Raw genomic sequence first — 20,468 nt, forward strand, 5'->3', positions numbered from 1 at the left:
GTGCGCCACCACCGCCTGGCCTTCCCTTTCACTTTTATGTGGTCCCAGGGATCAAACTCAGGTCTTCGAACATGGTAGCAAGCGCCTTTGTCCACTGAGCCATCCTACCAGCTTAAGGGGATGTTTAGGGGTTCTGTGCAAACGAGAACAGTCTCTGAGCTCTCCGATCACCACAGGATGCATTCATGAAGGAAGATGTCTCTAGCACGTGCTGGGGGAGACTCATTTAATGATGAAGCTTCCAAACTTGAAAATCTGAAGGAGGAACATGACAATTGCTTTGATGCTAATCTTCCTCATCAACCTGACTGAATTTGAAGTCACAAAACCACCCTGAATGTGACTGACACCGAGTCACAGGATAGGGTCCCAGGAGGAATCAAAGTGCAAAGTGGAGAAAACCAGCTGTGTGCAGCATCTGTCTCTCTACTTCCTGACCATTGACAGGAATGCGCCCAGCGGCCTGGCACTCATGCCACCAAGCCTTGCCGTGATGGACTGTATCTCCTCAAACCATGAGCCAAAATAAACCGTCCCTTAGTTGTTCATAGCAGACACTTGTCATGGTGATGAGAAAATGTCCAACGCTGAAAAGCTGAAAGAATGCATTGAGAAGTACAAGGATCACGCAGGCACCCTTTGACCTACTTTACCAGTCTTTAACTTTTGCCACATTACATAATCTGTCTGTTCATTCTGGAGGTCCAATCCAGTGCCTCTCACATGCCAAGTGTGTGCTGTACCGCTGAACTATGACTCATCTCTTTTTTTTTATCTGACAGTTTCATTCATACCATACATGTATGTGGTGCATTCATACCATACATGTATGTGGTGTGATGGAGGATTCCCATTGGCTAATAAAGAAACTGCCTGGCCCATTTGATTGGCCAGCCCTTAGGTGGGTGGAGTAGACAGAACAGGAAGAAGGAAGTGAGGTAGATGGCTCAGTCAGATGCTACGCCTCTCCTAAGTTAGGCAGACTGCTGTGCCTCTCCTCAGAGAGAGAAGCCAGACGCAATGAAGCTCCAGCCCAAGATGGACGTACGCTAGAATCTACCTGGTAAGGCACCACTTTGTGGTGCTACACAGATTATTCGATACGCTTTAGTCAAGATGTGAGTAAGAGGCTGAAAATAATGGGCCAGGCAGTATTTAAAAGAATACAATTTGTGTGTTGTTATTTCGCGTGTTAAGCTAGCCGTGCTGGAGCCAGGCAGGATGAAAAGCAGACCTGCCCGCAGCTCCACACTACAGTGGTGCATTCATACCATACATGTATGTGGTGCATTCATACCATACATGTATGTGGTGCATTCATACCATACATGTATGTGGTGCATTCATACCATACATGTATGTGGTGCATTCATACCATACATGTATGTGGTGCATTCATACCATACATGTATGTGGTGCATTCATACCATACATGTATGTGGTGCATTCATACCATACATGTATGTGGTGCATTCATACCATACATGTATGTGGTGCATTCATACCATACATGTATGTGGTGCATTCATACCATACATGTATGTGGTGCATTCTGAGCACTTACACCCTCAGCCCTCTTAACCTTTCCTTCCCCCACCAGCCTCCCTCCCCCACCAGCTTCTCTCCCCCATCAGCCTCCCTCCCTCATCAGCCTCCCTCCCCCATCAGCCTCCCTCCCCCATGAGTCTCCCTCCCCCATCAGCCTCCCTCCCCCACCAGCCTCCCTCCCCCATCAGCCTCCCTCCCCTACCAGCCTCCCTCCCCCATCAGCCTCCCTCCCCCATGAGTCTCCCTCCCCCACCAGCCTCCCTCCCCCATCAGCCTCCCTCCCCATGAGTTTCCCTCCCCCATCAACCTCTTTTTCCCACCAGCCTCCCTCCCCCATGAAACTCCCTCCCCATCAGTCTCCCTCCCCCTTCAGCCTCCTTCCCCCATGAGTCTCCCTCTCCATGAGTCTCTCTTCCCCATCAGCCTCCCTCCCCTATGAGTCTCCCTCCCCCATCAGCCTCCCTCCCCCATCAGCCTCCCTCCCCATCAGTCTCCCTCCCCATCAGCCCTCCTCCCCCATCAGCCCTCCTCCCCCATCAGCCTCCCTCCCCATCAGCCCTCCTCCCCCATCAGCCCTCCTCCCCCATCAGCCTCCCTCCCCATCAGCCCTCCTCCCCCATCAGCCTCCCTTCCACTTTCATTTCTGCTTGTTTTGTGAACCAAGGAGTTCTCTAAAGCAATGAGAGAATGATCTTCACGTCATCAACTGCTGTGCTATTTTCAGGGTGGCTCACTGCTGGGTAGCGACCAGACTCAACTCTCAGGGGAGGTCTGCTGATGTCCTGAACCACCAGGGTGAAAGAGGAAACCATCACTTTAACTCCACTACAGACTAGTCTCTGAACTCTGCAAACACTTCTGCTGAAGGAAGAAAGGTGACCTGCATTTGTCAACAGTAGCAGCCATAATCAGCCAGTTAACCCTAAAGGGCAGATCCTAGCACAAACACACCAGTAAAAAGAAAAACCAAGACAAGGGGTCTTCTCCAAAAATGATCTCTCCTATGTAACCCCAGTGAGAGCCCCTGAAATGAAACTTTAGACAGAGAAATAAGAACAAATATAGGGGCTGGAGAGAGGGCTCAGCAGTTAAGAGCACTTACTCGTCTTACAGAGAACTGGGGTTCCCATCACCCACAGGCAGCGTACAACTGTCTGTAACTCCAGTTTCAGGGAACCTGGTGTCATCTTCTGGCCTCCTCCTGCACAGCAGGCATGAAGTGACGTGCATAGATGCAGGTGAGACACTCATAAAAAAATAAACATTGTGTCCCACAGGGCTTGGGTCTGGAAACCTGACTGGGGCAGCAAGGGAATGAAGAAAGGGCAGACACATAGACAGATGTATAGAAAAGCGGGGGTCAGGTGGGCTGCATACACTCTGAGGGAGTGGTACCAACTGTGTGAGAACTGGGAACTTCAGCATGGGGTGGGGGTGGGGTTGGGTGTAGCTAGTTGATCAGTAGGTCTCCGTAGGTTAGAGGAGGAAGCCGTGGTTGCTAGCTCTTGCACACACAGGTCAATCATTTGTTAATACTTGTACCTGCAAACACTGCTACCATTTGCACTTGAACCAGAGATTCAATTGGTCAATGTGGAGCCTGACCCACATGGGGAAGGCTTTGCTGGTTTCCCATGAGTCTGAGGTCCTGATCTTTGACATGATGACAATATGCATCACTCACTCTCTGCAAAGGATATCCAAATTTATAACACAATTATAAGTATGCTCAAATAATAAAGGCTAGAAAAAAATTCTTGAATAAATTCCAAGAGAACATGAACAGCTGAATGAAATTAGGAAGTTTATTTGGGATGTGAAAATAGAATTCAATAAGGAGATAGAAACACTGAAAACAAAAACAACCCAACAAACTGAAACGATGATAGAAGTGGAAATTTTAATAAGCCCAATAAAAAGCTTAGAGGAAAGCTTCACCAGTAGAATGGATCAGGTGCAGAATATACTATTAGGACTTGAAGAAAAGATAGAGGAATTGGATCATTTCGTTAAGATAAATGATAATTTTTAAAAAATGTTTGGAGTGGGAAGATCTTTGGGAAGCCATAACAGAAAAAAAATCTATGAATGTAATTTAAAGAAGAAGAAATAATTTCATGATAAAGACATAGAAAATATCTTTAATAAAACCATAGAAAAATTCCCCAAATCTAGGGAAAGAGATGTCCATCTAGATGTAAGAAGTACACAGAACACCAAATAGACAGGACCAGAAAATAAATTCTGCACGGGCAGGGTGTTGAGCTGCACGCTTTTGATCTCATCCCTGGGAAGCAGAGGCAGGTGCATCTGTGCGTTCAAGTCCAGCCTGATCTACATAACAAGTTCCAGACTAGCCGGTCCTATGTAATGAAACTGTCTCAAACAAAGAAACAGCTCACCGAATAAAGAAAACAACAAAGGAGAAATTGCACATGTCACATTATAGTTAAAACACGGAATATACAGAGAGAAGAAATAATACTGAAAACTACAAGTTCATAGGAAGGCAAGCCCTCACAATAGTGGTTGGTTTTTCAGTAGAAATCCTAAGGACCAGAGGGTTAGAGAGATACGTTTCCAGGTCTCACTGCAACTGCTCCCTGTGCCTGCCGCATCCAAGCGCGGTTTTGTGCCTTCCGTCAGGGGCGTCAGACTTTGTGTGGGGAGGACCACAGAGAGAAAACGTGGGGTTCAGGTGGTGCTGCGACGGTGTGATGGCGCCGCGCCTTACAGAGTGGTAATACAGTACGTTTAAGGACATCTGTCTCCTTGGCGACTGCCTCCCTCTGGACTCAAGCTTCCATCTTGCCTTTGTGGAGCCAAAACCACACGGGTGCTGATCAGGATGAGGCCGCCCACCTTGAGGTAAACCCGCTTTTGAGGACTTTCCTGCTTACCTACCTTCACTCATTGTGCCATTGGGAAATCGCTGGCATTGTCTACAAGCGCTTCCCTTGTTTTCTACTTAGGAAAGGGCAGAAACGCCAATGAAAACGCGGTCACTGTCACCATCACCCTTTTCAGTCTATCAGTCCTGTGTGCCCTCTGGGTGAAGAACCAAAGTTCCTCCATTTTGTCCTCCGCCTCCATCTTGTGTCTTGTGTAAGCTATTTTCCGTAAAACATTCCAGTCCTCAGAAATGGCTAGGGACAAACGTAACAGGGTAGCCACGTGGAAAGTACAGATAACCGCAGAATGTCACCACCCGAAGGTCAGCCGATAAGAAAAAGACAAGCAACAGGTGAGGGTGAGGTTTGAAATGAAAATTTGTGGAAAATCCCTAGGAACGAGCCAATCAGGATTCAACCGTCACCCCAAACCCTGCTAACGTAACTTCCCTGGTTTTTGCCTTTAAACAATGCTCTCTAGAAGGGTTGATACCTCCTCCCAATGCTGCGCTGATGAGGTCCCTACTGGTTTGAACTCATGCACAATAATAAACCTTGCTTTTGCATTTCAGTGAGTCGGTCTCCTTGGTGGTCTTTTGGGGTACTGACGGAGGGGACACAACACTGGGAAGCAGGACCAACTAATAGCATGGCTGCCACAATACAACCAGTGTGATGTTCTTATTACTATCAAGGTTGTTTCTATGCCCCTCACCAGCCCCCACCCCCATACTCTTCAGGGAGGCAGTGGGTGTGAATACTTCCCCAGGCTCCTAGGAAGCCCCCAGAATTGGGTCCAGTGTTTGTGATGCTCACTCCTACCCTGGCTTCTTCATATGCTGTGACTGGAAAGTGGCAAAACTTTACAAACACCTGAAATGGGAGTCTGGAGTGTGGTTCTATGAAAATAGTCTATGAAAATAGAGAAAAACGAATTAAAACAATACCAAGAAATATATGTAAAATGTGGAACAAGATTACTTGCATTCATTGAACAGTTATTAACTAGCATGACAAGGTTATATTATTATTATTATCATCCTAAAAATCCGATTTTGGTGCTAGCAAGATGGCTTAGAGGGTTAAGACACTTGCCACCAAGTCTGATGATCTGAGTCTGATCCTTAGGATCCACATGGTAGGAGGAGAGAACCAACTTCTGCAAGTTGTCCTCTGACCTCCACACTTACACGTGTGTACACGCATGCACACACACACACACACACACACACACACACGACACTTTCACACTCTCACACATATACTCTCCACACATAAGGAAATACAATGTAACTTCTTCCTAACATGCTATTTGTTATGGAAGCCGCTGAACTCTGCACACATACAGTCTCTGGTTTGCTCTTACACCGTCAGTCAAGGTAAAGGGCTGATAAGTGCCATCCAAGGCCCTTGTGCTGAGAACTAGGTCTCTACTGTTCTAGGAAGTGATGGATCTTTAAGAGTTGGGCTCTACTAGGAGGCCCTAGGTGGTTGGCAGTGTATCTGTAAGGGGCACAGTGGAAATCTGACCCCTTCTTCTCTTTCACATCTTGGCCCCGAGGTGAAAGCTTCCATGCCTACCCCATCTTGACATAATGTGCTATCTCGCTATGGGTCCCATGGCAACAGGCCAACTCACCATAGGTGGAAACCTCCACGCTGTGAGCCAAGACGATCTTTTCCCATGGTAAATTGATTATGTCAGACATTTTGTCATAGCAACCAAACGCTAACTAATACAGCTTTGAACATACCTTTCTGTGACCCCCCCCAAAGTCCCTCTGCCTCCATGGAACGTTCTGCAAGACAGGCTGTGGGTGGGAAATGCTGGGCTGAGTTGCTGGCTTTGCTCTCTGACTTTGGGTGTTTTCCGGCTTCCTCTAGTGAAGGAGATGGTTGCTCTACAGTGGAAGCTTCATGCTCCTATGCTTTCCATTGAATAGGCTCGTGTGATGATTGAGAAATGTGGAGACCCCGCCAGGGGAAGAGGCAGTGCGGGTAGGTTCTGGCCCAGAGAGGAGACTGGAGGTATAGCAACTTGCTAGCTAACCCTCCTATTCTTTTGGGTCGGACTGCACCTTTTGTCCCAGAACTGGGTGACTGCAAAGGCAGGAGCGAGCCTGCTGAGGCTGAAGTTGCCAGAGGAAGCCAAACAATTCTTATTTACCAAACTGTCAAAATCCTATCATTGCAATTAAGGAGACGGGCAATTAACTGTGTCTTAATTACAGCAGCTGCCACTTCTTCTGAATGCTGTAATTTACGAAGAGAATGGGAGGAGACTCTAAATTAATGTGTGTCTTTAAACAACGAAAAACATTGATGAAGGAAGTTGTCAGCGGTGGTCTCAGGGCCCCTCCCAAAAGGAGGCATTGTTGGAGATGCCTCCAAGTGCAGCCCTGATTTCCAGGGGCTTTGTTGCCTAACGGCTGCGTTTTCCATAAATGCCCAGTGACATTGTTACTTCCCATCTTGTGTGCAATGCAAATTCCCCCAGCAGCAGCATCTGTGGCAGCCGCTGCAAGTGCCATCTCTGTTTTGTTGCTTTCAAACTCAGCTTTAAAACAAAGAGATTTAAACAATGCATCCAGACACCCAGGCAGAGAAAGGAGCTTTTCTGTGGAGGCTCCTAAGGGGTAGATTTGTATCACTGCACTTTGTATAGGAGAAAATAGAGGCTCGGAGAAGTGAGGGCCAGGTTACAGTGTGCTATGCAGTGGCCAGAATGCCTTTAAGCTCAAGCGTGACTCCCCTACCCAGAGTTTGATTCTCTCCAGAGGCATCATGGTGTGTAAGTGAGGGCACAGTCAGGGGAGATGTCGGAGCCGTGGCACTGACGATGGTGAGCATCTCTGAGGAAGTCCTTCAGCAGGGCTGGGACTCTGTGGCTTAGTGGATTTAGCATGTTGAAGGCCCTGTGTTTAGTCCCCAGCATCAAAGAAAGAATAGGGCTGGGTTTGTAGCTCAGCTGGCAGAGTGCTTGGCTGCCATCCACAAAGTCCTGGGCTCCATCCCCAGTACCCTGACAGTTGATCATGGCACATGTCTGAAATCCTAGTACTTGTGACGTGGAGGCAGGGGGATCAGGAGTTCTAGGTCATCCTTGGCTGTATTATGGGTTTAAGATCTGGGCTACATGAGACCCTGGAGTGAGTGCAGAAAAGGGGGAAAGAGGAAAGGGGAGAGGAAGGGACAGAGGGACAGGAGGAAGGAAAGGAGGGAGGAGGAAAGGAAGGAAGGGAAAATGGGAGAGAAGAAGGGAAGGAGGAAAAAAGGGATGAAGAGGAGCTGACATAGTGGCAGGAAGGGTAACTAGAAGCTGTCCCAGGCTTAGTTGTGGACTGGGACTCTTCCGGGACTTGGAGCTACCAAAGCTCTCAGGCTGGTGGACGGTGCAGGTTTCAAACCTATCCTCTTCCAGCCAGATGACCTTAAGAAATGTCCTTGTCTCTGAACCAAAGGAGTGTGTGGCCTTTTACCTGAATAGTGGGAGATTGCAGCAACCTTTCCCAACTGATGGAGAGATAAAAGGACATGGCCCAGGGCCTGGCCCAGTGCCTGGCACGGGAGAGGCATTGGATGTGTGCCAACACATCTCTTCTTTCCTGGAGGGCAACTGAGGCCTTTAGATACCAAGGGGTAGGAGGTTCTGGTGACCCAGATGCAGATGCTTTCGGCAAGAGCTTAGTACATGTTGGGAGAGGAAGACTCAGTTATTGTCACGAAGCACTTGACCAGTGCCGGACCACTGAGACCACAGACTCGGTGCTGAGTCCTGGGGAAACTGGCTTTAAGGCTGTCCAAAATAGACTAGAGCTGTGTGAGAGACGAAATAGCCCAGATGCATAGAGAGAAGGGAGGTCTTGCTATGGGGCTGGGTTGGCTCTACCCCCAGGATGCTGCACAGCTGAGTGGCTGTCCTGGAACTCTCTGTAGACCAGGCTGGCCTCAAACTCAGAGATCTGCCTGCTTCTGCCTCCTGAGTGCTATAACGAAAGGTGTGCACCACCATGCCCAGCCTGCAAAAGAACAACTCTTACCTCAAAGGGAATAAGAGAAGAATTTATTCTGGAGTCAAATATGAGTGGCCACAGCCCCAAAACACAGATTTAAGCTGTCCCAAATGCCTCATTTCAATATGGCAACAGCAGTTTCATGAGGCTTTTACAATTAGAGAATGAAAGCCATAAATCGAGGTAATTTTCAAGTACTTTTGTGGAAACACCACATAGACAAGTTATTGCCATGCGGGACAATCTCGGCAACATTCCAACCCTCCCTCATCACGACCATTCCAGACAGCATTGTAGAATTTTTAGCACAGGTGAGGTTTGTGTTCTGGGAACTTCATTTCACACAGGAGAATGTAACTGCATCAAAAGTATCAGAGGCGGGGTGGGGGTGGGGAGTGGGGGTGGGGCTGGGAGTGGAGTGTGTGTGGGGGGGATTGGATGGGAGACGGACACACGGACGGACGGACGGACGGGGACGGGACTGTTCTGCCCTGCCCTGCCAGGCAAACCTCAGGCGGCTGCCTTCTGCAGAATCTCATTGAGCTCTGTCTTCTAACACGATCAGTCGATGCCTGTAAAAACCTTCACATGAGACTCAGCTGACTTTAACCCGAGTGTTCCCTGACAACCCACATGATAAAGACAGAGCTGGCCAAGGGAGTTGGGGTTCTGTCAGGGTTAAAGCTAAAGCCGCAAGCCCCACTTGCCTAAGGAAAGGCACTTCTGGAGATGCAGGAGGCTGTTGTTCACATAAGAAGACACAAGGTTCCACTTCCCTAAACAGTCTGGTTGATCCAGCTGCGGCAGATGTGCCTGAGCACACACAGGCAGGAAGTACTCCAGGTTGTATGCATACCCCTGACTGGACGAAGGTGGGAAGTACCATAAACTCGTGAGGGTTTGCCTTTCTGAGCACTTGACTGACCTAAACTGGGGTCATTTTCTGGGAACTCCTGTATGGACCTGGCCAGTGTCCACCTTCCTGGCCACTATTAAATAAAGCTTGATTTAATTGGATAATTGTGGAACTGGTCTTTCTCCTCGCTATTCTCAGATCTAACAGTTCACGTCTTGTTCTATTGGGCCATGTGTTTGTTCCGGGCTGCTGTAACAGGATGCACAAGCCAGTGATTTCTGAAGAACAGAAGTTTCTTTGTTGGGAAGTCTGAGGCCAGGGCACAGGCCTCTGGAGAAGGGCAGCTGTCAGCTTCCAAGATGGTGGCTTCCTCTGGAGGTCAGGAACTTCTCCCTCACGTGACCGAAGGAAGAGGACAAGGAGGGGCACATAATCCCACTCCTGAGGCTCAACTGCTTTCTGAAGGTCATACCTCCCAATGCTGTTCCCTGGGATTAAACTCAGTCCGAGCACACAGCAGGTGCTCATCCCTTCTGCCTCCTTTTCCCTCACTCTGACTCCGTATCTAAGGAAGAAGCTGTTTGCCACCTGCGTTTAGTGGGGTGCGAGCTTTGGAGAGCCTCCCTCAGGGGAGCAAGCATTTTAGTATCTTCATTTGTGATCAACATGATCATGCGTGTTCCACTCCTCAAATGATCGGCGACAGAGCGACAGTCACTGTGCAGAGCACTGGCTCATGGCTCGCTGAGCTGCTGTGGGGACCCAGGGGGAGATCCAGGTACACCCACTATTTTACAATAATTGACTTTCTCTTTTTTGAAATTAGACTTATTTATTTACTTATTTATTGTGTTTACACACGTGGAGGTCAGAGGGCAACTTTCAGGAGTCAGTTTTTCGGGTCAGGGTTAGGGTGTGAGATAAGCCTCAGGTTGGTTGCTAGATTTGGTGGGAACCACCTTTACCTGCTGAGCCACTTCCCCAGCCCCAGGGGTGGTTTTTAAGGCCTTTATTACTTCAGTCTCATTTGGATTTTCTTTTGTTTTCCAGTTGTTAAATTTTACCCCCTCATTGACTGAAAGGCTCATTATGTGTTGAGGATACAGTTATGAACGAAGCGTGGACTTACCCTGGGGAGTTAGGCTTCCCCAGCTGACCTTTCCTACCTGGACTGAATCCAGTGACCAGTAAGCGCTTTGTCACGCTGGATTTTCTGCCAGTTTGTCTGACTTTCTTATCTTTCTCTTCCCAGAAGTCAATACCTTTTGTGAGGGAGGACGTTGAGTGGAACAAGTGGGTTCTCTCTTTCTACTATGTGCATTCTGGGCATTGAACTTAGGTCGAAAGAAGCCCCTTTTACCTGTTGAGTCACCTCACCGCCCTGGTTCAAGTTACTTTCTGGCTTCATTCCATTTCATTTAAACACTAGACAGCCACCTGCAAGGCTCCAGGAATTGAAAGGGAGGGACTAGGTCCTTGGTTGACTTCCTCAGAGCCAAATCAAGAGCCAACAGGGCAGTCACGGGAGCTGCCTGACTGTATTCTTCACTTGTAAAGGAAGAAATGGATCTGTTAAGGACCGCATACACTGGAGAGGACTGTTGCCCTGAACTCTGAATTTATGTAAATGATGGGAGAGCGTTCTCTTACCTGATCCATGGGGGCCTGAAGGGAAGAGTCAGTTATGATGAGCATTGTAGCTTGAATCTAAAGTGTCCTAGAAAAGCTCAGGTATGGAAGGTTTGGTCCTCAACACAGAAATGTTCATGGGGGGCAGTTAGGGTTGGGGATTGAGTGTGTGTGTGTGTGTGGGGGTGACTGAATCCTGAGATTTCTTACTGCATTAAAAGACTTATTTACCCGTGGATTCATAGTTTAATGGGCTAGCAGGAGGGGCTGCTGACAAGCCCCAACCAATGCTTGATTATGAAGAAGATCTTTGTAGATTCAGGGGAAATTAAAATTTTCTTTACGGTTCTTCATAAGAATTTTTTGAACTTATTTTGACCTCAAATGAAAATTATAGCTTTGAAAAAAACCATATAGAGGTGTAAACATGTAGTAATTCTAAGTGGCAGAGAGGGTATGTGTGTGTGTGTGTGTGTCTATGTAGTCTTAGGATTTCTGCATTTTCTTTCCTTTATGTGTGTTTCATGTGTCTGCAGGGGTGCCTGTTGAGGCCACAGCAGGGTGCCACATTCCTTGGAGCTGAAGTTACAGGTTTTTGTGAGCTGGTTGCTGTGGGTGCTGGGATCTGAACTCTGGTCATCATGACAGAGCAACAAATACTCTTACCTTAATGGCTGAGGCTTGTCCAAGATGTCTACATTTTACAGAAAATAATGCATATTAATTACAAGAAAATATACAAAGTTAAGGATATCTTTCTACCTATGTACTTATGTGTGTATATGTGTGTATATGTATGTATGTACCTACCTACATACATACTTACCTACCTACCTATATAAATTCCTAGGGCAGCCTCCAAGAAGCTAAAGTCTGTCACAGAAAAGTAAACCATAGCAAAGGTCTCCCCTTGCTGAAGTTCACTTTCTGCACTTCCGGTTACAATAAACCAGGCTCTAAAAATACCAAGTGTTAAGTTCCAGAAATAATCCAAAGGTTTAAATGCCATACAGTCCTGTTCTAAGTCCCGTGATGGGATCTCGTCCCGCCATGCTCTGTCCTGCCTGGTGACGTAGGACCGAGCTGCCTACTCAACCCCACCCTTAGTCATTTAGGTGCCGGACCAGCTGTTTCAGCTTCTCAGTGTTTGGGCTCAGGTTACCTTTATTTTACTTTATAGTGATCCCCAGGAACAAAATAGTGACATTAGGGGTTCAGCTACACCAAGAGGAAGTAGTAAATAGCTTCCTTTAAGTGAAAAGACGGAAGCTCTTCCCCTAACAAGGAAATTGTTAAAAATGTGCATTATGTGCCGGAGAGAGGCTGGGTGCTGTTCTTCCGGGAGGCTCACAACCATCTGACCTCCAGCTCCAGGGGATCCAATGTTCTTTTCCAACCTCTGAGGATACACGTGTACACGTGTATGCATGTACACACACACACACACACACAGAGCCACACACAAATAAAAAAAGACCTTTAAGATAGCTAAAATCTGAATTAAGAATGAACCTTCTTCAGTCATGAAGCTGATGAGGACGTGTGATGTCCTGTGCCGTGTTTGCCGCCATCCCTCAGACTATAGGTTTCAGCCGCAGTGACTGGACCGTGCTTTGTCAAGACGGGAAAAGTACTAAGTTTTAGGGTTCAGTACTATTTGGGGTTTTCAGCATTCACAGAGGTCTGGGCCGCTCCCTGTTGATAAAGATAGACTATTTCACTCCCTGCAAAAGTGGGCAAAATGCAAGAACGGGAATAAAGAATAGATGATAAGAAGCACGCACACACACACACACACACACACACACACACACACACAATTGTATACTCAAACCTAGCCATAACAGACACAGTTATCTACCTGATTGCTATTGACAGAACACAGTGCCTAACAATGACAGGATAAATCCAAGAATAAATGATACACCCAGCAGGATAGTCCGGGTTCCAGATGTGGTAGGCAGCTTTTGGCTGCTGTGATAAACTAGACACACTTCAGAGCGTGCTTCAGTAGCCCCGCTGCTGCCGGCTCAAAGCAAGGCAGAATGGCAGCTGCTGTGTGTGGTACAGGAGGTGACCAGGAGCGGGGAAAGAGAGAAAGCTCTCTTAAGGAACACTTGAGCCCAGACGTCAGAGGTGAGCCTGAGCAGCATAGCCAGGTCTTTTCTCAAAAGTAAAATTATGAAAATGAAATTGAAATGTTTGAAGTGGAAAGAAGGAAGGAGAAAAGGAGAGAGCCCTTTTCAGGTTATAAATGTATGTTTTCAAACATCTGTAAAGAAGCTGTAGACCCCACCCCCATGGTGCCAAGAAACCAGAGCCCGGCACATGCCAAGTATGCCTCTACCACCAAGCTGCATCCCCAGCCCTGCCAATGACATTTATCTGAAATCAAGAACATGCTAAGTGAGCATTGTACTAAATGTCCTAGCCAATGCAATCAGATAAGAAAAAGAAATGAAAGATGAAAATATTGAGCAAACAGAAATAAGCAGCTACTAAAACAACACAGCAGCTTCTTGTAAAGGTAGACACGGGCTAAACACGTGACCTTGCAATTGACCTGCAGTTCCAGTCTTTGGTATTTATTCAAGAGAAATAGCACAAAGATAAGTACATGAATATTTATGATCGAATTATTCAGACTGGCCCCAAACTGCAAGCAACCCGACAGCCACAAATGCAAGGAAAGATGAATGATTGAAGTCTGTCATAGCATGGACCACTGCTTAGCAATGAAATGGAACAAAATATTAACACACATACCATTAGAGATAAATGTCAAGGTCATTAAGCTGACAGAAAAAGCCAAACATAGAAGACAAGACTACACACTTTATGAACTTCCTGTGCTAATAAGAAAGCTCATCATTGGTCTAGAAAAGGGGTTGCCCATGAAAGGGGCACCAGGAGGCTCTGGTGAGGGACTTACTGTGTTGTTAATAGTGGTGGTGGCCGAACATTTGCTAAAAGAATCAAGCTGCATGCTTGGTTGTGGGGCTTTTCCTTTGTTTGTAACGGCTATGGTGGCCAAAGAAAAGGCTGGCCGCTGTCCTCCAGAGGTTCCCCGAAGTGAACTGAAAGCTGGCAGATTGGCCAGAGAAGAACATGTGCAAGTGTGTGCAGGGGAAAATATCACAGCTGGGGAGCCACACACGAGTACATGGCTCTCCAAGGGCCAGACTGACGAGGCTCAAACAACTCTCCAGCCCCAGAAAGGAATAGAGGTGTGGATAGGATGATCTTTGGGAAGAATAAGTCAGTTCTCAGAGCTGGAGAGATGGCTCAGGGTAAAGAGCACTGGCTACTCTTGCAGAGGACCTGGGTTCGATTCCCAGTACTTGTGTGGTGGCTCACAAGTTCCAGGGACACCTTTCTGTCTTCCATAATGACAGGCACACATGTGATGCACAGACATACATACAGAATAACACCTACACATGTTAAATTAAATTTTTTAAAAGGCCAGTTCTATCTTTCTATCATGTGGGTACTAGGGATTGAACTAGGTTGTCAGGCTTAGCCGCAAGTGCCTTGAACCTCTGAGCCATCTTACTAGCCCTGAGCCCCTGGTGTAGGAGGTCCTTCTGTTTGATGTTGCTTATATTGGATAATGAATAAAGAAACTGCCGCAGCCTAGTTGATTAGGGTGGAACTTAGGTAGGCAGAGATGACAACTGAATTCTGGGATGAAGAAAGCAGAGTGAGAGAACCGCCATGGAGCCTCCAGGTCAGACATGCTGAATCTTTCCTGGTAAGCCACGACCTCGTGGTGATATACAGATTCTTAGAAATGGGTTAAATCAAGATGTGAGAGTTAGCCAGTAAGAGGCTAGAGATGATGGGCCAGGCAGTGATTTAATTAATACAATTTCTGTGTGGTTATTTCAGGTGTAAGCTAGCAGGGTGGCCAGGACAAACAAAGGGCCACCCTCCTCGTGCAACAAGCCCCAATACTTGCTAATTAAAAAAAAATTTTTTTTTGAGATAACTGGTGCAAAATTTGTTCACAACAAATCTGGTTTTGCTCATCACCTGCTGGAAAACTTACACAATCATTTTACATTCAGTTTTCACTTGGGTAAATCTTGGTCATACAATTGTTTGATGAGTACGCGCTACAAAATAAATGTTCACAGATGCCTTTGTGGGAGGAGCCCTGGGGAAGTAGAATGCAGGGGCAGAGAGCTTCAGCCTAGCAGAGGCAGAGAAGCCAGCCAGTGAGAAACAACTCCGAGTCCAGTCTGCTAGGAACCTGGAGAGGACTGAAGCTGGCAGGGCCAAGGGCAGAGTCATTGAAGACTTCGTCTTCCACATAGCTGAGGTTTGTTGGGGATTTCTGCCTGCCCTACTGATGAGGCTCCTTGAAGGCTTACAGTGAGTTTAGATTTTCCTTTGAGGTCCTGAGAGTAATAAAAAAGACAGAACAAAGTACTGGTTCATAGAACTTAGGAGACTGGGTTTGAATCTTGTTTACATAACCAAATGCAATGGGTTTCTTTTCTTCAGGAGCCCAGAGTCTATCTGCCCAACCAGATCAAAGAGTGGATGGAGAGAGTGTTTCCAGCACAGTGTTTCCAAGCAAAGGAAAGCCCGGTGCTTTTACAAGGAATCTCGCACAGATTCACGTAGGAAAGGCTTGTCATCACATGTGATGTGTGTGTGTGTGTGTGTGTGTGTGTGTGGAAAAAAAAACTGCATGCGCAGTTGGAGATCATGTATTGCATTTTCAAAAACATGGCAGAACGGAAACTCTGAATGGAGAATTTTCCACAACAATGAGCAAACTTGATTGGAGATCCCCTAATGCAGTTGGCTGGCTCCTTAAGAGTTGCTGGGTTTGAACTGGAGACAACTCAGTGCGAAGGGGAAACCTAGACTGGTGCTGGAGATGCTCAGTGGTTGACTGCCTTTGCTGCTCTTCCCGGGGACCGTAGTTCCGCTCCCAGCACCCATGCCAAGTGGCCCAAAACCTCCTGTAACTCTAGTTTTAGGGGAGTTTCTAGTTTTACTGGGTAACCACAAATGTGACGTACGTGTGTGTGTGCATGTCGTGTGTGTGTGTGCACATGCACACACACACACACACAAATATACAGATAATATGCTGTAGAACAATAGATGAAAACGTGGATGCCACCCGGAATTGTCTTCTGGCATCCATTGCACACATCCAGGCGCACATGTATATACAAACACACACAATAAAAAAATCAATAAAATTGACTGAAAATTTGGTTCTGATTTTTAATCTATATAGAATAAATTCATTGTAAATATAAGAAATACAGTTACTCTAGTGATTAGACAGGCATAATCACAGTTAGCTGAAAATTGTGGTAGGACCCATTTATCAAGGGCACATATAGAGAACAATGAGATGGGGGGGTTGAGTCAGGGTTTTGCTTTGTTGCCCTATGTGTCCTGGAACTCATGGTGATTCACCTGCCTCTGCCTCCCAAGTGCTACCCCATCACACCAGTTTTCTTTCTTTCTTTCCTTCTCATCTGAACCAGAGCCATGGACTGCCACTCGGGCACTGAGTGCAGGTAATTCTGATTGCGGAAAATCTGAGCAGCTGACTAGATATTTGAACTATAGAACTGTCAGAACATAGAGGTGGGGAAAGCCAAGCCCACATCTCAGGACTTAACCAAGGGACACTTGTCACCTCAGAGTTCTAGGCGCTGCAGTTGGTGATACAGTGTGGAAGAGACTGGTTCAGATAAAGGCTGCCCAGAGTCTGCCTGAGTTTCCCTGGGAGAAATGGAAAGAAACATCTGTTTATCCTCACCCTCCCCAGGAGAGGGTGCCAAAGACAGGATTCCCTTTGAGTCCATCGGATGAGCGCACCTGAGTTCACCAGAGGTGTGGGTGACTCACAGGGAGCAGAGTAACAGCCACACCTCCAACAGCTGACAACAGCTCTGCTGCACTCTCCTAAGGGTTGCACGGAGGCTCATGAGCACCATGGACTCTGTGAGCTTTGGGAGCCTCCTCCCGCTCTCCTTGAGGGAAGGTTAATAGGGTTCACTCATGGATGAGTGTCCCAGAAGTGATTCACGATGGCAATGGTCATGCCCAACCCAGAGGAAACAGCTACACAACACTTAATAGACATGTCACGTTGATCTCTGCCTTTCTCTTCAAGTGTCTTCAGGATCTCTCTCTCTCTCTCTCTCTCTCTCTCTCTCTCTCTCTCTCTCTCTCTCTCTCTCTCTCTCTCTCTCTCTCTCTCCCTCTCTCCTTCTGTGTGTGTATGTTTGTGTATGTGTGCTTCTGTCTTCTCCTCCCTCTCTTTCTCCTTCTCTGACTTTATCTTTACATCTGCAACAACAACCCATATCTAAACGGGGTCACATTTTGAAGTACTTTGGGTGAGGACTTCAACGTACAAAACTTTAAGGGACACAGTTTATCTCTTGCCACTCTGTGTGGGACGTACGGTGTGGCGATGTGCAAGGACTGTAGGACAGAGGAGAGAAGGAAGTTAGGCTGGAAAGTAAGACCTTGATAAACCTCCCAGTGACGGTGGCGGCGATGCTGATGTTAGGTGGCTGCAAACATTGATTACGCAGCTGTTTTATAGCAGATATGATTCTCAATATCTCCCGTGGTCTAGAATAAATGTTCTTTGTTTGAAATAGGGTGTTGCTACATTGCCCAAGAAATTGTGGCTTTCCTTCTTCAGTCACCAGAGAGTGGAATTTCAAGCAAACACCATCGCACGAGGCTGTGTTAGAATATTTAATTCTTATCTCCCCTACCCCTGGAGCTGATGTTGGAGTCCAGTGCCCTGGGCATGCTAAGTACATGCTCCTCTGCTCATCTAAGTCCTCAGTCCTAATCCTCAGCATTTTTATAGATGGGGGAAGTTGAGGTACAAGGAACTTTCCCAGCTCAACTTTGTAACTCTCCAGACATTGCCGCGAAATGGATTTCCTTTTCTGAAAAGGTGAGAGAGCAAAGGAAGTGTCGTCTAGTCACATCTTCTGTGTTGTAGGGAAGCTGGCTCAGTGGCACTCCTCAGGAGCCACAGTGGAAGTTGACTGGTTAGTGAACTTTGAGTCAGGCCTGAGTCGCAGCTGCGGTGTGTTTTCCTGGCAGAAAACAAACTGGTTGTTAAGCCTCCGAGGAAAGGTTTGAGTGAAGTCCATGCCCTGTAGTCATCTCTGACTCAAGGCCTCTTCCCTTGTGAGTGTTTGCCACATGATACCCTGATGTTCCTTATGGCGGTCTTGCCTTACCTCTTTTCAGTATGTGCCAGGTCCTCTCTTTAAAAGCCTTCTCAGTAGCTCGTAATTTGCTGAGGTTCTAAACTGGGATTAATGTAGCTCTCAGATGTCAGAGAAGTTTCCTTGTGCAGGGGATGGCGGCTACTGAATAAACACGTAGCTGGTCAGAGCAGAGCGTAAATGACAATGGAGAGCTCATTCACCATTGGAGATCTGTATCCCCCAACCCCGCCTCCTGAGGCTCAGCCACCAATAGGAGATCTCTATCACCAACCCCGCCTCCTGAGCCTCAGGAATCACCACCAATAGATCTGTATCACCAACCCTGCCTCTTGAGGATGTGGCAGCTTTGTAGGAGCAGCCGTTGGGGAGGACAGGAATGAAGTGCGTCTTCTGGACATGACAGGACGGACACACTCGCAGCCGCTGTGTTTTCCCACACAAGACCTGTACAAGATCAAGCCAGTAGGCAGTTCTTGAGCTCCTACTCAACTGAGGAGCTACGCAGAGTTGATGGCTCCTAGGGGAGGAAGAGCCAGTTTCTATGAGGTCGTGGCTCCTGGGAGATCGACCATGCTCCAGTGGATGACGCTATACCCAGGAATATATGGTTAGCTCAAATTGGAGTTGATTGGTTATTAACAAAACTAGACAAAAAGTTAGGGCGATAGGGAAGTGGGAGTGGATCTCGGAGGAGTTAAAGGAAGGGGTTAGGGGTGAATATGATCAAAATACATTGAATGAAATTCTCAAGTTAATAAATATATTTTTAAAATTTACTACTAACTCCAAAGGTTGCCAAACTGGTTCAACAGGACTTTGTGCAAGATGCAAAAGGAGAGCCAAGTGCGAAGCTGAGATTATGTTATGATTTTTAATGTGGGAGCTCTGGTTTTGCATTAGTCCTGGCTCAGGTTTGAGTTGCTTCTAAAAACCTGAAAGTCCCACCCTGCTTGGGGACAGAGAAAATACCGAGGAGGGAGGGACAGGGTTCCAAGTGCTCTCTAGATTTTAAGATTTTGTTTTTGTCTTCTGAGACACAGAAACATGACACTGAGATATTAATGATAATGATAGCTCTATATATCAATCATCTATATAATTGCTTTTTGTGCTGAGGAGGAAATCCAAGGCCTTGCTTTGGTAAATAGGCACTCTACTACCAATCTATACTCCCAGGACTTCACTTAAAGACCTCGGGCAGCCTCCCCACTTAGAACTGTCCCATGACACAACCTCAGTGAACCACAGAGGCACAAGTGAGAAGCAGCTTGGAGATCAGCTGGTCCTTCCTACTGTTGCTTGTGTTAGAGGAGACCAGAAGAGGGAGCCACAGTGACTTGCCAAGGTCATGTGGTTCCATCTAAGCCACTGCCTATACTCCTTTTCTGTTTTAAAAATCATTTGTTTTTATTTTCTGTGTATGAGTATTTTGTGTGTGTGCCTGTATGAACACATGCATGGTACTCTAGGAAGCCAGATGACATCATCTCCCTTGGACGTGGCATTACAGATGGTTGTGAACCATCATGTGGGTGCTGGAGTAGAATCACTTAATCACTGAGCCATTTCTCCAGACCCTCAGATTCTATATTTGTATCTGCATTTAAATATCACAATGGGATGAGATTTGCAAACAATAAAGTCTTAGGTCTATGGGTTCTTTTTTTCTTTTTGAAAAGACACACAGCCGGGCGGCGGTGGCGCACGCCTTTAATCCCAGCACTCAGGAGGCAGAGGCAGGCGGATCTCTGTGAGTTCGAGACCAGCCTGGTCTACAAGAGCTAGTTCCAGGACAGGCTCCAAAGCTACAGAGAAACCCTGTCTCGAAAAACCAAAAAAAAAAAAAAGAAAAAGAAAAAAGAAAAGACACACAAATCACATTTATGTATGATTTGTTTTCCAAGGGAAATAGATGACATCTAGAGAGGAGGACATAACCAAAGTATTCAGGAATCAGGCTACCCCTTGATGTGTTAGGTATGCTTTGCTATTTATTAAGAGGAATTTTATGTTCTCAGAGAATTTATAAGTTGAATGTCATTGTTTTTATTTTTTAAAAAGGAAAAAAAAAACATGAAAGAAAGGGCGGAAGAAGGAATCTGGGTCTTTTATTGTCCAGACTAGACTGAGCTTCTAGGCTCAAGGGTTCCTTTTGCTTCAGCCTCCTGAGGAGCTGGATCCTGTAGTCAGATTTTTTGTTTTGCCTTGTGGTGCTAGGGATGGGTCCAGGGCCTTGAGAACCCTAGGTGAGTTCTCTGTCATTGATCTACACCCCAGCCTCTAATCCTGCAGT

Source organism: Arvicola amphibius, chromosome 12, assembly GCF_903992535.2.
Source record: "Arvicola amphibius chromosome 12, mArvAmp1.2, whole genome shotgun sequence".
NCBI lineage: Eukaryota > Metazoa > Chordata > Mammalia > Rodentia > Cricetidae > Arvicola > Arvicola amphibius.